The sequence below is a fragment of the Podarcis erhardii genome (genome assembly GCF_964252035.2).
Source record: "Podarcis erhardii genome assembly, chromosome: 18".
Taxonomy (NCBI): Eukaryota; Metazoa; Chordata; class Lepidosauria; order Squamata; family Lacertidae; genus Podarcis; species Podarcis erhardii.
The window spans coordinates 436,481-454,503 of record NC_138516.1 but is presented as its reverse complement, the minus strand read 5'-3'; the positions used below and the strand labels follow the sequence as shown (position 1 = coordinate 454,503).

The 18,023-nt window shown below is 46.7% G+C and overlaps 1 protein-coding gene and 1 long non-coding RNA gene across 2 annotated transcripts in view; both read left to right on the top strand.

Annotated features, from left to right (window-relative positions):
- Positions 1-18,023, top strand: part of LINGO3 (leucine rich repeat and Ig domain containing 3) — a 63,165-nt gene that overhangs the window by 14,234 nt on the left and 30,908 nt on the right. The gene's annotated exons all lie outside the window — the stretch shown is intronic.
- LOC309332780 lies at positions 4,359-7,099 on the top strand. Its single transcript, XR_014152332.1, has 2 exons — positions 4,359-5,653; positions 6,548-7,099. It is a non-coding gene; the product is annotated as an uncharacterized lncRNA (long non-coding RNA).

The window sequence follows — 18,023 nt, the reverse complement described above, 5'->3', positions numbered from 1 at the left end:
ATCCATGCTTTTTAACCACATTTTAAGTGGGGAGGGAAGGAAAAACACAGAAGGGACAAGGAGCAGGAGAGGGGTGTGCAGAGAAGCAGCTGGCTAAGAATGCAGGAGAGGGGTATAACAGGAGGAGGGAGGAAAGGAAGGCAAAAGTTTTCCCTCACCTACCCACCCAAGCCAGCCAGCTCGCGCGCTTTCTCTCGCTCTCTCTCTCTCCCTCCTGCATGGAGCACAGAGACACTCTGCTTTCCCTCTGCCTGGAGGGGAGGGGCTTTCCCTGCTCTTTGTTCCGTTTGAGCAAACACAGCAACGAAACAGAGAAGGGTGGGCAGTAAGACCCTGAGGCAGAATGCCGGAAAGCAGCCGCTTCCTGTGTGTTATAGAAGGAAAAATACGGTAATAATTTTCTTAAATTATTGGGGGGGCAGAGCCCCCCCAAACGAATTTTTGAGGGGGCTCGGGCCCCCTCAGGCCCCATGGAGTCGGCGCCTATGCAAGGTACTATTTCTGGGTTAGTGGAGTCTGTAACCTGAAGCGTATGTAACCTGAAGCGTATGTAACCCAAGGTACCACTGTACTTCAGCATGGCAATTTCCCTAATGTTGCCCTGCTAGCCATGAGAAAGAGCTCTGAGTTACTTGTGAACCTCACCCTGTTTCCTCTCTGAGAGGCTTTGATCCCCAGCCTGCTCTCCCGGGAGCAAGTGGGACCTGGATGCTGTGCATGGGGCAGCCTCCTTTTCTTCATGGGCCAAGTGGAGATGTTGGTTAATGGTCTACCTCACCAGGTTGTTGGAAGGGCAAATGTGATAGAGATTGCAAGCTCTCCTTTCAGCGTAGTGCTTGCAAACCGTTGCTCAGAATCCTTTCTCCACTGCTAAAGCAAAAACCAACCATTTTGCAACCCAGGCTTTGGCACGCAATCCCAAATGGCAAAGAGTCTCCTTCCTTCACAGAGCACAAAGTACCAATTCAATGGTGTCCCTCAAGGGTCTCCCCCTGGGTGACTTCTCTGAATCCGTGAGCCATCTAGCACCCAGCCATGCCTTTTTTAAAAAATAATAATAATATTTATTCAAAATTTTAAAGGTTATAAAAAGAAAAAAAGAGAAAAAAGAAAAATAAAAAAGACAGAAAAAACACAATCACTTAAAAAAGATAAAGAACAAATCGAACCTTTACATAGCTTTCTTCCTTTACTTATTTCCTTGACCTCCTCACACCTCCCATTTTTGTATTCTAATTCAAATTGTTATTTCAGCAAATCCTTCCAACCTTGTTTTTATCTTAATAATTTGTTTTAATACACTGTAATTTTACGTTCTCTCTTTCATCAATTCATTTTTACTTAATCCTTTATATCATTTCTGCCAAAACCACATAATTTTCTTTTTCCAACATCTTTCTAACAATCCTTAATTTTACAATATTTTTGAAGATAAACTTTAAATTTTTTCCAATCTTCTTCCACTGACTCTTCTCCTTGGTCCCGGATTCTGCCAGTCATCTCAGCCAGTTCCATATATTCCATCACCTTCGCCTGCCATTCTTCCCGGGTGGGTAGATCTTGTATTTTCCAATACTTTGCAATGAGTATTCTTGCTGCTGTTGTGGCGTACATAAAGAAAGTTCTATCCTCCTTTAGCACCAATTAGCCGACCATGCCCAAGAGAAAGGCCTCTGGTTTCTTCTGGAAGGTATATTTAAATACCTTTTTCATTTCATTATAGATCATCTCCCAAAAGGTCTTAATCTTTGGGCACGTCCACCAAAGGTGAAAGAATGTACCTTCAACCTCTTTACATTTCCAACATTTATTATCGGGCAGATGATAATTTTTTGCAAGCTTGACTGGTGTCATGTACCACCTGTAAATCATTTTCATTATATTCTCTCTTAAGGCATTACATGCCGTAAACTTCATGCCTGTGGTCCATAACTTTTCCCAGTCAGCCATCATAATATTATGTCCAACATCTTGTGCCCATTTAATCATAACAGATTTAACCATTTCATCTTGTGTATTCCATTTCAACAGCAAGTTATACAGTCTTGATAAATTCTTAGTTTTAGGATCTAACAATTCTGTTTCCAATTTTGATTTTTCCACCTGAAAGCCAATTTTCTTATCCAAGTTATAAACCTCCCTTATTTGATAATAATGAAGCCAATCTCGTACTTTATTTTTTAATCTGTCAAAGCTCTGCAGTTTTAATCTATCTCCTTCTTGTTCCAAAATTTCCCAATATTTCGGCCAATTTGCCTCCATATTGAGTTTTTTCAGAGCCTTAGCCTCCATTGGTGACAGCCACCTTGGAGTTTTATTTTCAAGCAAGTCCTTATATCTCATCCAGACATTAAACAGTGCTTTCCTGACAATATGGTTTTTAAACGCTTTATGTGCTTTGAACTTGTCATACCACAAGTATGCATGCCATCCAAAAACATTATTAAAACCTTCTAAATCCAAAATGTCCGTGTTTTCAAGAAGCAGCCATTGTTTCAGCCAGCAAAATGCAGCTGATTCATAATAAAGTTTGAGATCTGGCAGGGCAAATCCACCTCTTTCTTTGGCATCAGTTAAAATCTTAAGTTTTATTCGAGGTTTCTTGCCCTGCCAGACAAATCTAGAAATATCTCTGTGCCATTTCTTGAAACAGTCCATCTTGTCCAGAATTTGCAATGTTTGAAACAAAAACAGCATCCTAGGCAATACATTCATCTTTATCGCAGCAATTCGGCCCAGCAGTGATAACTTCAATTTTGACCATATTTCTAAATCTTTTTTCACTTCCATCCAACATTTTTCATAATTATCTTTAAATAAATTCACATTCTTAGCAGTCATATAAATACCTAGGTATTTCACTTTCTTAACCAATGTTATCCTGTCTCCTTCTGAAACCTCTCTTTCTCAATCACTGTTAAATTTTTCTCTAACACCTTAGTTTTCAGCTTGTTCAACTTAAATGCCGCAACCTGACCAAATTCTTGAATTAATTGCAATACTCTTTTAGTACTGGATTCTGGCTCCTGTAATGTCAAAACCGAATCATCAGCAAAAGCTTTCAATTTATACTGTTTAGCTCCGTGTTGTATATCTTTAACCAATTGGTCCTTTCTAATCATATTGAGCAGAACCTCCAGGACCGATATAAAAAGCAATGGAGAGATTGGGCAACTCTGTCGTGTTCCTTTCTCAATCTTAAACTTTTCTGTAAGTACATTGTTCACAATTAATTTAGCTCTTTGTTCTGAATAAATTGCACCTATACCGTTTTCAAAACCTTGGCCTACCCCCATTCCCTGTAGATTTTTCTTCGTGAAACTCCAAGAAATATTATCAAAGGCTTTCTCCGCGTCCACAAATATCAAAACTGCTTTAGTGTTAATATTCACTTGTAATTTTTCTAAAATGTTAATTATATTCCTTGTGTTATCTGACAAATGTCTCCCCGGGAGAAAGCCCGCTTGATCTTTATGAATTTCTTCTACCAATACCTTTTTTAATCTTTTAGCCATAATTTCGGCAAAAATTTTGTAATCCACATTAAGTAAAGATATGGGACGGTAGTTCTTAAGCTGTGTTTTCTCCGATTCTGTTTTCGGTATAAGTGTAATGTAGGCTTCTTTCCACGACTCTGGTAGCACCCAGCCATGCCTTTGGGCCCCCACTCTCAAGAGCATCTCTCCCACCATCACCTGAGCAGAGGCCCCAAAGACCCCTTAGAGGTGCTGCTTCCACTGTTCCATCCACCTCACTCGTACCATTTTGGGAATAGGCAGCTGCCAGTCTGTGTGGGAGGAGGGCAGAGACACCTCCTTTCTCAGCCTTTGAAACAGGAGGTGCCAGTTTCCAGCATGCAAAAGATGCAGGAGTCCCCATGGGACACAGAGCCCCCCCTGCGCCTGCATGCAGGTGCCCATCTGGCCCACAGCTGCACCCTCAGCAGGCAGGCTGGCAGGCCACAGCCATGCCTGTGGCTCTGGAACAGGACCAATGAGCTTACTTTCTTTTCTCAAGGGGGACTTAGCTGCTCCCCAAAATCCACCTTTCGCCAGGCTTCTAATTATTATTATTATTATTATTTATACCCCGCCCTCCCCAGCCAAGGCCGGGCTCAGAGCGGCTTATAAGCAATAATAAAAACAAGTTGAATGATTACAACTTAAAAACAAAATTAAAATATTGAAACATTAACATATTAAAATGTAGCCTCATTGCAGGAGGAGAAGGAAAGGAAAAAAGAAAGAGAGGGAGGGAATCTAATTGGCTCCAAGCCAAAGGCCAGGCGGAACAACTCTGTCTTACAGGCCCTGCAGAAAGAAATCAGATCCTGCAGGGCCCTGGTCTCATGAGACGTGGGGTGAGTGGTGCGGTGCTTCGAATTGACTGCTTCTTTCACGGAGTGAAGCCGCATTGCTGTTGCCGGAGAGCGCTGACTTTTTCCTGTGGACAATTTGATCTTAAAACAACTACCCGTGAGTAGAACGGAAAATTGGATTTTTAAACGTCTTAATTTGGCACTGAAACGGGAAGTTTTCAAACAGGAAGTCCGCCTTCCCCTTTTGTAAATAGACTGAAGCAAAGAGGCTGCAAGTTAAAGTCTTGGAAAGCCTTTCGTAAAGGATTAAACTTCCATCGGTTAAAATCATTAAACCCCCCTTGGAAGCAGGAGAAAAGGGGGGAAATTTTGGATCATGTAAGCCTGCAGGAGAGAGTGAAGAAAGTCAAATTACCACCGCCCTGAACCTGGAAACGGGCTGCTAGTAAGACTGACATTTTGGAAATGCTCATTGACTGTGAATAGATCGTTCGTTGACAGCTAGTTAAATAAGAGAAATACATTGTTTCCATTGTCTCCTTCTGCGTTTAAAAAGGAGTAAAAGTAACCGAAAATTGAACTAACTTTATTGCTTGAACTGTGCTTAAAAGGATTGATACAAATAGAAATTGTTTCCCCCTAGAGGAAGCCTTTGAAATTGTTACATGAGCTGAGCTGGGGGAATTTCCAGCTGCAAGATAAAAAACTGTGAGAATCTGGTACTGACCTTGGATCGTTAAGAATGTTGACAGAAGAAGCCTTAGTGGTTGCATTATGTAAGATAAATGATTCACTGGAACAGCTCAATAAGAAGACGGATGTGATGACTATAAAAATTGATAACTTGGGACAAAAAGTGAATATCAATACAGAAACTATTCAGGAATCGATACAGGGATCTACTTTGACATGGCAAATTGTGGAGAAGGCAGGGGAGAAAGTTGTTGTTGTACCTAAAGTAGTACAAGTGCAGAGGGAGAGAGCCCCAGCCTTACAGATGCAATTTGATGACTATAAGTTGATGCCTTTTATGATTGAATTTAGAGAAAGTCATATTTTGAGGATTGGAGCCCTGCTTGGACTGGAGAAGGAAAGTTGGATAGATCCCTTCATGCAGGGATCTACTGACCTTTGGGACCTGGACTTGGGTCAGGAGGAGACTGGAGTTGTGGGGACCTCCAGATTTGGAGGAACTTTGAAATACGTCCTGAAATATCTTTTGGATCTTAGTTTTAACTATGGAGATTTGGCTGACCTGTCGAGAAGGAATAAAAACATTGCTAGGTGGGAATTTCCCCGAGATCTACTCTTCAGCATCAAAGGAAGGAAAATACAGTGGTGCCTCGCAAGACGAAATTAATTCGTTCCGCAAGTTTTTTCTTATTGCGAGTTTTTCGTCTTGCGAAGCACGGTTTCCCATAGGAATGCATTGAAAATCAATTAATGCGTTCCTATGGAGACCGCTTGCCAGGCTGGCGGTGCGGAGAAGGGCTTTTCTCCCCACCGCAAGCCTTCAGGACAGGTACGGGAACAGAGGGGAAGGCGCGCAGCGCTTCTCCTCTGTTCCCGGGGCTTGCGGTTTGAGGAGGGTTTTTCCTCCCCACGCCAACATTCAGAACAGCATTCTGAAAGTTGGCGGTGGGAAGGAAAACCCTCCTCCCACCGCCAGCCTTCGGAGCAGCCATCCCAAGGCTGGCGGCGGGAGGAGGGCTCTCCGCCTCACCGCCAGCCTTCGGAGCAGCCTTCCGAAGGCTGCCGGTGGGGCAGAGAGACCTCCTCCCGCCGCCAGCCTTCGGAGCAGCCTTCCGAAGGCTGCCGGTGGGGCGGAGAGACTTCCTCCCGCCGCCAGCCTTCGGAGCAGCCTTCCGAAGGCTGCCGGTGGGGCGGAGAGCCCTCCTCCCGCCGCCAGCCTTCGGAGCAGCCTTCCGAAGGCTGCCGGTGGGGCGGAGAGCCCTCCTCCCGCCGCCAGCCTTCGGAGCAGCCTTCCGAAGGCTGGCGGCGGGAGGAGGTCTCTCCGCCCCACCGCCAGCCTTCGGAGGAGGTCCGAGGATAGTGGGGAAGACGCGCTGCGCTTCCCCGCTGTCCCGGAGATTTCCCTATGGGCTTTTGTCTTGCGAAGGAAGCCCATAGGGAAATTCGTTTTGCAAAGCGCCTCCAAAATGGAAAACCCTTTCGTCTAGCGGGTTTTCCGTCTTGCGAGGCGTTCGTCTTGCGGGGCACCACTGTAAGAACAAGATCAGTAGAAGACAAAGTAAAGTGCATGTATAAATATGAAGAAGACTTGCAGAAGGGACTTGGAAAAGAGTTAAGAGCCTCGGGCAGAAGATCACCAGGTTGATGGACTATATGGAATTGACGGAAATGACTGGCAGAATCCGAGACCAGGGAGAAGAGATGGTGGAAGAAGATTGGAAAAAGTTTAAAGTTTATTTATGGAAATAATGTAAAATTAATGAGTGTTAGAAAAATGTTGGACTGAAATTATATGGCTTTAGTAGAAATGTTATAAGGAATTAAGTATTATAGTATTAATGGAAAATAAGGCTAAAATATGTTAAGATATGACAGAAAATAGAGAAAGATGGAAAGGACTTGCTGAAATAATTAATAGAAATGGAATACAAAAAGGGAGGTGAGAGGAGGTCGATGAAACAAGGGAATGAAAGAGAGGGTATTGAGATGGTATGATGTGTGTTCTTTGAATTGTTTTTGCTCTCGTTTTGTTTAGTGTGTTAATGTTGTGTTGTGTATTGTTTATATATTGTACTGTATTGTTTTTTCTTTCTTTTTCTTTTTCTTTTTTTTCTTTTCTTTTCTCTCTTTTGTAAGGTTTAAAAGTAATAAATATTATTTAAAAAAAAAAAAAAGAGAGAGAGGGAAGTTGGTCCCTCATCCCCATGCCATCCCGACCCAGCCATAGGACCTCTGTCTTCGAAGGATTTAGTTTCAATCGGCTCCCACGAAACCATCCAGCCACAGCTTCCAAGCATCTGGTCAGTGTGTCTGGGGCCGAGTCAGTGTGGCCATCCATCAGCAGATAGAGCTGAGTGTCACCAGCATATTGGTGACAGCCCAGCCCAAAGCTCCGAACAGTCTGGGCAAGGGGGCGCATAAAGATGTTAAAAAGCATCGGGGAGAGGATTGCACCCTGCGGCACTCCAGACACCAAGGAGTGACGCAACAACATTTCCCTCCCTAGTGCTACCCTCTGTCCCCGACCAGAGATAAAAGAGCACAGCCAGTTATGGGCTATGCCCTGTATCCCCACGTCTGCGAGGCAGTGGTCCAGAAGATCATGATCGACCATGTAAAGGCTGCTGACAAATCTAAAAGGATCAGCAGTCCTGACCCGCCTCGATCCAATTGTCTGTTAGGGCGACCAGAGCCGTCTCGGTCCCAAAACCAGGATGGAATCCGGACTGAAATGAATCTAAAGCTGATGTTTCCTCCAGAAACCTACCAAGCTGTTCAGCAACCGCTCTCTCAATTACCTTACCCAGATATGGAAGATTTGAAACTGGGCGGTAATTGGATAGGTCTAAGGGATCTAATGAAGTTTTCTTTAAGTGGACACACTACTGCTTCCTTCAGTTCCCCTGGGAATGTCCCCGTACCAAGGGACAAATTGATAATTTCAACCAGGGGGGTCCGCGCAACATCTGGACACTCCCTAATCAGCCAAGATGGGCACGGATCAAGGAGGCAGGTGGTGGGCCTACCAACTTGGAGGAATCTATCCACATCAGCAGGGAGTATCCGATCGAAATGGTCCAACACTGGACCTGAAGTCAGTCGAGGGGCCTCCAGTTCAGTCACTGTATCTAAATTGGCAGGGAGGTCACGGTTCTGCCCCTCTTAAGTCTGGGCCCTGGATTCCCACTGTCTTGGCATGTGGGGTCCTTAGTCTCAGGATGCCAACCCTCCCCCCTCACTGACCCATGATTCAGTGAGCGTGGAAGGAACGGTGTCTGCCCCCCACCCCACGCTTGGTATTCTCATCCAAGGGCTAAGGACCTTGTTAGAATTCCTGCTTCATGATTGCAGTCATGGGATTGTTGTCTATCACATGACGGTGTATGTTTTGACTCCACAGTGTGGGAAGAGATTGGAGACAGGATGTTTGTGTTACTGTGTTCCAGTGCTCTGTGTGTGTTTATATGTAAATAAAGTAAAGGTAATGGTAAAGGGACCCCTGACCATTAGGTCCAGTCGTGACCGACTCTGGGGTTGCGGCGCTCATCTCAATTTATTGCCCGAGGGAGCCGGCATACAGCTTCCGGGTCATGTGGCCAGCATGACTAAGCTGCTTCTGGCGAACCAGAGCAGCGCACAGAAATGCCGTTTACCTAGCCGTCGGAGCGGTACCTATTTATCTTCTTGCACTTTGACGTACTTTCGAACTGCTAGGTTGGCAGGAGCAGGGACCGAGCAACGGGAGCTCACCCCGTCGCGGGGATTCGAACCGCCGACTTTCTGATCAGCAAGTCCTAGGCTCTGTGGTTTAAACCACAGTGCTACCCGCGTCCTGAGGTCTGTTACGCAGACTGCAAGAACTGGAGGAGGTCTGTGAGCACCTAGAAAGGAATGCTGTGATCACGAATAGTCAGCATGGATTTCTGAAAAATAAGTCATGTCAGACTAACCTGATCTCGTTTTTTGACAGAATTACAAGCCTGGTAGATGAAGGGAACGCAGTGGATGTAGCCTACCTTGATTTCAGCAAGGCATTTGACAAGGTTCCCCATGATATTCTTGTAAAGAAGCTGGTAAAATGCGGTCTTGACTATGCTACCACTCAGTGGATTTGTAACTGGCTGACTGACCGAACCCAAAGGGTGCTCATCAATGGTTCCTCTTCATCCTGGAGAAGAGTGACTAGTGGGGTGCCACAGGGTTCTGTCTTGGGCCCGGTCTTATTCAACATCTTTATCAACGACTTGGCTGATGGACTCAAGGGCATACTGATCAAATTTGCAGATGACACCAAACTGGGAGGGGTGGCTAGCACCCCAGAGGACAGGATCACACTTCAAAATGACCTTGACAGATTAGAGAACTGGGCCAAAACAAACAAGATGAAGCAGGAAACACCATCAGAGCACTCCTGACATATGGTTGTCAAGCCTCTGCTTAAAGACCTCCAAAGAAGGAGACTCCACCACACTCCTTGGCAGCAAATTCCACTGTCAAACAGCTCTTACTGTCAGGAAGTTCTTCCTAATGTTTAGGTGGAATCTTCTTTCTTGTAGTTTGGATCCATTGCTCCGTGTCCGCTTCTCTGGAGCAGCAGAAAACAACCTTTCTCCCTCCTCTATGTGACATCCTTTTATATATTTGAACATGGCTATCATATCACCCCTTAACCTCCTCTTCTCCAGGCTAAACATGCCCAGCTCCCTTAGCCGTTCCTCATAAGGCATCGTTTCCAGGCCTTTGACCATTTTGGTTGCCCTCCTCTGGACACGTTCCAGTTTGTCAGTGTCCTTCTTGAACTGTGGTGCCCAGAACTGGACACAGTACTCCAGGTGAGGTCTGACCAGAGCAGAATACAGTGGCACTATTACTTCCCTTGATCTAGATGCAATACTCCTATTGATGTAGCCCAGAATTGCATTGGCTTTTATAGCTGCCGCGTCACACTGTTGGCTCATGTCAAGTTTGTGGTCAACCAAGACTCCTAGATCCTTTTCACATGTACTGCTCTCAAGCTAGGTCTCACCCATCTTGTATTTGTGCCTCTCATTTTTTTTGTCCAAGTGCAATACTTTACATTTCTCCCTGTTAAAATTCATCTTGTTTGTTTTGGCCCAGTTCTCTAATCTGTCAAGGTCGTTTTGAAGTGTGATCCTGTCCTCTGGGGTGTTAGCCACCCCTCCCAGTTTGGTGTCATCTGCAAATTTGATCAGGATGCCCTTGAGTCCATCATCCAAGTCATTGATAAAGATGTTGAATAAGACCGGGCCCAAGACAGAACCCTGTGGCACCCCACTAGTCACTCTTCTCCAGGATGAAGAGGACCCATTGATGAGCACCCTTTGGGTTCGGTCAGTCAGCCAGTTACAAATCCACTGAGTGGTAGCATAGTCAAGTCCGCATTTTACCAGCTTCTTTACAAGAATATCAGTCTGAATATTTATCCAGACTGAATATCAGACTGAATCTTTATCCAGTCACTATAAAAACAAAGGAAAGTAAGACAACTCTGTGCTTATTTTCCATGCCTGGGGGTGGGGTGGGGGAGGCAGCCAATGTCTGCCAACACCCAGTAAGGAACAAAGGCAGCAGACTGAGAAGTTAGAGGAGGATTTGCATAAATCCATGCAAGAGCCAGCCTCAGATTTATGCTTTGGAGACAGCGCCATGGGAAAAGGCTGACTGAAATCAGGACACGTCTTTTGGGAGTGAGGGATCCAGGCACTGCTTCTTCCCCCCACCACTCTGATAAGAAAGCTCTGCAGCTTCAAACTGGAACCATCACTGAGGCACCAGAGATCCATATTGATCAGGATGTTTGAAGGGTGGGGAGGAGAACTAGGCTTCCAGTGGCCTACTTGTCGCTGGGTTTTGAAAACCTGCAAAGACACAACAGCCCTTCAAATTAGGCATGTGCTTTTTACAAAAATGCTTCCTTAAGTTTTTCTCTGCTCTGCTACATCAGGAAGCCCCCAGTTCTGATCTTGGTTCTGTCGCTAGGTGGCTGTGGGTTCAGCCCTTCCCTCTGCAATATGGGGGTAACATAACCCTGACCCACATTACAGAAAGGGGGAAATAGAGGAAGGTTTAAGCAAGGGCTAGTGGTGGGGTCCTCTCTGACAGGAGTGCCCAGCCAATTTAAGACACTGCTTCTGAGTTGCTGCTTTAATGGAAGGGTGTGTGTGTGTGCTCATGTGCCTCTCCGAGAAGCTGTGCCTTCTGACCAAGAGTAGGACACTGAGCGCTCTCCTTTCCGCTTGTTGCAAGACTTCACACACACAAAACCACAAAGCCTTCCAGGCAGATGCCACCTTGGTACTTCTGGAGTGATGGAAGCAGGCAGCACAAAGGTGGCCACTTTGAGAGACCTGGACGGAGATCTTGGCCCTGGCAGGCCATGTTCCCCAGCTCAGCCAAGCCCCATGGCTACTTTCCTTTGTGGGCAAGCACATCCTTCCAGGATGTGGGGTCAAAAGGGCCTCCCTACCCAGAGCTAGAGGTGGCTACTGGCTGACATCTCCCAGCTGTGACCAGCAATGTTTCCAGAAAGTTGTGTTTGGGAGCCCCTAAGGTTGGAACTACATGCACTGCATAGTTTTCGCCCACAGAAGCGGATGCCAGGACATCCCGGAGGAGTCAGCTGGCCACCCCTCAGGAAAGCAACACTCAGAGATTCTTCACTGGCTGAGAGTTCTGGGAGGGGAGGAGGGTATATTTAATGCTAAGCATTCCAAAATACATTTGGCAGCCCAAGGGCACCTTTAAAGAGAGGTTTGCTTCTTATTCCCAGAATGCAACAAAATGTTGCCAGTTTCCCTAAGAATTGTTATCTGTGCTGGATAACACATATATAGGCGATGGCTGATATAGCCTCAGCAGGTACCTCTGGTCAGGAGAAGAGCCTCCCCCAACAGAGCCATCAACTTGCAAGGAGGGGGTCCAAGGGGCAGAAAGGGGTGTACTTAGGAGGGGTGAATTTGGGTGCCAAGCTCAGCAGCTTCTGTGCTCCATTTCCTTCTGGAATGCTCTGCTTGATTACTAAAATAAAATTTATCACCCACCTTTTGACTGCAAAGTCTCCAAAGATAGAAAGCAAACATGCCAAAATTTCATGAACTCCAGTAAGAACTAATTGGAGCAAGGGGGGGGGGGAATGGCTCTGTGGTCCTCTAGATGCTGTTCAACTACACTCTCAAAGCAGTGATTTTACATAAACCAGTACAAATTATGCCTAGGCCCTAGAGTTGGACTCCCTGGCCTTTATGACCACCCGGATGACAAGAAACAGGCAGCTGGTTGCTGTTGCTTGAGTCAAGGAAGCAGCACACTAAGCGTGGCACATTTACTAATTTGGCCTGCAACACTGAATACTCTGCAGGCTCAAAAAGATTATTATTATTTTTTTAATTTTTTTTATTAAGAGTTTTGTTAATACAGTAAAGAGAAAAGACAGAATAAACAGAAAACAAACAAAAAAGAAACAGACATAAAATTTAACATCTTGTAATAACCATCTTTTCTTCATTTTTGGACTTCCTCACATCTCTCGCTCCTACGTTCCAAATTTACAAAACTTTAGCCAGCAACTTATCACCTTATTTCCATTCTTATTGTACACATTTCCAATATTTTGTCCCTAACTTTGAATATTTTTATCTAAGTCTTAAATACCTAAAACAAAAAAATTCCTTCCAGTAGCACCTTAAAGACCAACTAAGTCAGTTCTTGGTATGAGCTTTCGTGTGCATGCACACTTCTTCAGATACGCAGTGTATCTGAAGAAGTGTGCATGCACACGAAAGCTCATACCAAGAACTGACTTAGTTGGTCTTTAAGGTGCTACTGGAAGGAATTTTTTTGTTTTGACTATGGCAGACCAACACGGCTACCTATCTGTAACTTAAATACCTAATTTTGACATGATATTTATTCAAAATTTATTTTTCTCATAAAATTCACTCATTCTCATAATCTTTTCAACTAACTTTATGGTGCCCTGTTGTTTTCAAATCTCTCATCCTTCTTAGCACTCATATAGTTTACAGTGTTTTTGTAAGTAGTCCTTAAATTTCTTCCAATCCTCTTCCACTGCTTCCTCTCCCAGGTCTCGGATTCTGCCAGTCATTTCTGCTAGCTCCATGTAATCCATCAGCTGCATCTGCCATTCTTCCAGCGTGGGCAAATCTTGAGTTTTCCAATATCTGGCAACAAGTATCCTTGCTGCTGTTGTTGCATACATAAATAATGTTCTGTCATTCTTTAACACCCTCTGGCCAACAATGCCCAAAAGGAAGGCCTCTGGTTTCTTAGGGAAGGTATACTTAAATACCTTTTTCAGCTCATTATATATCATTTCCCAGAAGGCCTTAACCCTGGGGCAAGTCCACCAGAGGTGAAAGAACGTTCCTTCAGTTTCCTTACATTTCCAACACTTATTATCTGACAGGTGATATATTTTTGCTAGCTTGACTGGGGTCATGTACCACCTATATATCATTTTCATAATGTTTTCTTTCAAGGCATTACATGCCGTAAACTTCATATCGGTGGTCCATAACTTTTCCCAGTCAGCAAACATGATATTATACCCAATATCCTGTGCCCACTTTATCATAGCTGATTTAACCGTTTCATCCTGTGTATTCCACCTCAGCAGCAAGTTATACATTCTTGAAAGTAATTTAGTCTTAGGTTCTAACAGTTCTGTTTCCAATTTCGATTTTTCCACCTGGAATCCTAGCTTTTTATCCAATTTAAAAGCCTCTTTAATCTGAGCGTAATGTAACTGTCAGGGAACTGCCATCGGAAAGGCAGGTGGTGGAGAGGCTCTCAGAAGCTAGGAGAGACTCAGCAGCGGGGGAAGGCACCAGTAGGGGGAGTGTGGGAGATCAGAGAGAGAGTGAGGCGCCAGACTGGCTCAAGGAATCTTCCAGCGAAAACAGTGGAGAAGTTTCAGGACCTCCTATAGGTACACCCACTCCTCGCCGGAAACTGTCGCGCCGAGAGTCCAGACGACGCGTTTCCGTTAAGGAGCTTCTATGCTGGAGTCGTTTCCGTAAACGCCCACTGTCGGATTCTGCCAGCGATTAAGGGAGTCATGCTTAAGGGGCTCCGCTGTACACAGAGTCTTGAGAAACATGCCCAAGATCTGAGGGACTGAACTTTTACGCACAAGTAGCTCATAATTCCATCACAGCAATCCGACAGTCTCTGTAAGCGCTTGTGCAAAAGGCATCATGAGCAACCCAACCGGAGCCGGAGACGCAGGAGGAGCTGGAGCGGGTCCAAGCCTGGAAGAAAGGTACAGGGTGTTGGAACTCCAGCTAGCGCTGCAAACGGCGAGGCTCGAAGAGAGGCGGGCTCAGGATGCAAACAAGGGCAAAACCACCCCACTTGCCAGGAAGGTGCCAGGGTTGGTGCAAAAGTTTGGGGGTGATCCCAGAAATTATCAAGACTTTAGAACTGAGATGCAATACGCCCTCAATCTGCAGTTTGATGACTTCCCAGATGAGGAATCGAGGGTGGCGTTTGTCATTGGGCACCTGGAAGGTGGGGCCAAGGACTGGGTGAGGCCCCTGATGGCAGGGAACAGTGACATTTTAAAGGACACGAGGAAATTTTTTCGCGCCATGGACCTGATGTTTTCCAGTGAGATTGAGCAGGGGGTGGTGCGCAGACAACTGATGGCGTGTAAACAGGGGAATCGCTCTGTCCAAGAGTATTGGACTGAGTTTACCATGTTGATCCATAAACTGGGGTGGGACCTGTCTGCAGACCCAATTCAAATGCTTTTCGAAGAAGGGTTATCCTCGGCAGTGAAGGATGAACTTTCCCGCGCGCCCAGGTCTATGGACCAATTGACTAAATCAGCGCTTGCCATCGGAGCGCGCCAAGAGGCAAGAGCCTTGGAAAAGCGGGAAGGGAAAGGGGAACGTTGGAGTGAGTTCCGCATTCCAGAGATACCAGGGCAGCAGTTACCGCCAGTAGAACCGATGGAGATTGGAACGGCGCGTGCGCGTGGAGTTTCAAACGCCAACGAAGGGCGGAAGAAAGAGGGAAAGAGCGCCAAGAAGTGTTTCCTCTGCCAACAGCCAGGTCACTTTGCCAGAGTCTGCCCTCAGAGGAAGGGATGGCAAGGAATGGCGGGAGCTGTTGGGGGGGAAGAGGAGGGGGTTAAGGAGCAAGTAAAAGCCAACGCCTGGTTGCCAGCATCGGGGCACAGCAACCGGGCCAAAGAGCAGTGAATGTGCCCAAGCCTGAACCCCCAAGACCAGCGCTTGTCGTGGAGGTGGTGCTAGAGCTACCAAATGGACATCCGCTAAAGATAAAGGCGCTATTGGACTCAGGCAGCTCCTGCAATTTTATGAGTAAGGAGTTTGCAGCGGAACACCAGATACAGACTGTTCCTTTAAGTAACCCTCTGCAGGTGACAACAATTGATGGGAGGGAGCTGTTGGGGGGAGAAGTTAACCTCCAGACTGTTCCCATGATAATGAGGGTGGCAAGGCACACGGAGGTCATAGCGTTTAATGTGGCTACCCTGGGAGGAGCGCCCATCATATTGGGAATGAGCTGGCTAGCGCTGCATGACCCTCTAGTGGGATGGCACCAGAGAGTAGTCTCATTTGGGTCAGCGTATTGCCTGGCACACTGCAAGGGAGGGGAAGCACAGGCAGAAGCCCAGGCCACGCTAGCAGGGATGGAAGTAACAGATAAAGGGGAGGTACCACGACAATATGCCAACTTGGTTAACGTCTTCAGCGAAAGAGAAGCAGATAAACTGCCCCCGCACAGACCCTTTGACTGTCAAATTAACTTACTCCCAGGAGCACAACTGCCAGTGGGCAAGCTGTATGCAATGTCAGACAGGGAGCGCCAGAGGAGAGACATATCATTCCCGAGGACCACTGGGTGTGTGGGGCGGCATTGGTGGGGCAAAGAGAACTGGTAGAGGGAACCGAGAACGATGATTATGCCCAAGATAAACTCAGAGGACTCCGGGGAGGTGGAGAGAACACAGGGGGTTTTGAGGAAAGGAACGGAACGTTGTATTACAAGGGGGCACTGTACATACCGGAAGGGGAATTGAGGGGCCGGGTACTCAAACAATTGCACGACAGCCCCACAGCGGGGCACTTCGGGCAACACAAAACCATGTGGTTGGTTACCAGGGAGTTTTGGTGGCCCAAGGTGAGGGAAGACGTACGGGAATATGTAAGGGGGTGCGACCGATGCCAACGAGCAAAAGGGGAGAGGCGGGCACCAGCGGGGCTATTGGAACCCTTACCCACACCAGAAAGGCCATGGGAGGCAGTATCCATAGATTTTATGACGGATCTGCCAAAATCCAAAGGGAAGACAGCTGTCATGGTGGTGGTAGACCTGTTAACTAAGATGTGCCATTTTATAGCCTGTTCACACGCGGTCACAGCAGAAAAAACCGCCCAGTTGTTTGTAAAGCATATTTTTAGGTTGCATGGCGCCCCCTTGAGGGTGGTCTCAGACCGGGGGAAACAATTTACTTCCAGGTTCTGGAGGAAGCTCATGAGCTTACTGCACGTAGAAGTCAATTTTTCGACTGCCCGACACCCAGAAACAAATGGGCAGGCGGAAAGGGCAAACGGTATTTTACAACAATACCTGAGGTGTTATGTAAATGACAGAGAAAATGATTGGCCCTGGCAGAATTTGCCTACAACAACGCGGAGAATGTGTCAACAGGGATGAGTCCCTTCCTGGCTAATTATGGGTGTCATCCTAGAGCATTCCCAGGAGAAGGAGGGGAAAGATGGAGTGTCCCAGCAGCGGAACACTTTGTGGAAGAGATGGAAGCGATCCACAGACAACTCCAACTTAACTTAGAGAGGGCCAAGGAAGATTACAAGAAGCAAGCAGACAGAAGCAGAAGGGAAGGTGAAACCATAAGGGTGGGGGACCGGGTGTGGCTGTCCACCCAAGGACTGCCGTTCAAGGGAGGGTGTAAGAAATTGAGACCCAAACGGCTAGGACCTTTTGAGGTCATACAACAGGTCAACCCGGTAGCATTCAAACTCAGGTTGCCCAACCACATGAAACTGCACCCAGTATTTCATAGGTCCTTACTGTCGCCGTACCGAGAAGGGCGGGAGTGGGGGGAACGTGAACGGGAGGTCACTCGAACACCAGTCATAGAAGAAAGGGAACGCAACATGCAGGTGGCAGAAATCATTGATTCCAGGTGGAAAGGAAATCAGGTGGAGTATTTGGTTGTATGGGAAGGGGAACCGGAATCAGAAAACACGTGGGTCAATGACGAGGTTTTGATAGAAACGTTTCATCAAAGGTTCCCAAGGAAACCTCAGCCCGTAGCACGGTTCGGGAGGGAACACTTCGGCACCACCGATGTAGAAGAAGAGTTCGAAGGGTTCCCGGAATCAGGGCTGGAGGAGGGAATAGACTCCGACGAGGAGGGGGACTCAGGGAGAAGAGACGGGAGTCAGTGGAGAGAAGTGTTTGAATCCTCTGACGACGAGGAGTGTTCTTTCCGGGGTTTTCCATCCTCACCGCCAGTAAAGGAGGGGGCGGGAGGGGGTGAAGGGGGCCCGGGGGGGGAGGTGGATGTCAGGGAACTGCCATCGGAAAGGCAGGTGGTGGAGAGGCTCTCAGAAACTAGGAGAGACTCAGCAGCGGGGGAAGGCACCAGTAGGGGGAGTGTGGGAGATCAGAGAGAGAGTGAGGCGCCAGACTGGCTCAAGGAATCTTCCAGCGAAAACAGTGGAGAAGTTTCAGGACCTCCTATAGGTACACCCACTCCTCGCCGGAAACTGTCGCGCCGAGAGTCCAGACGACGCGTTTCCGTTAAGGAGCTTCTATGCTGGAGTCGTTTCCGTAAACGCCCACTGTCGGATTCTGCCAGCGATTAAGGGAGTCATGCTTAAGGGGCTCCGCTGTACACAGAGTCTTGAGAAACATGCCCAAGATCTGAGGGACTGAACTTTTACGCACAAGTAGCTCATAATCCCATCACAGTAAC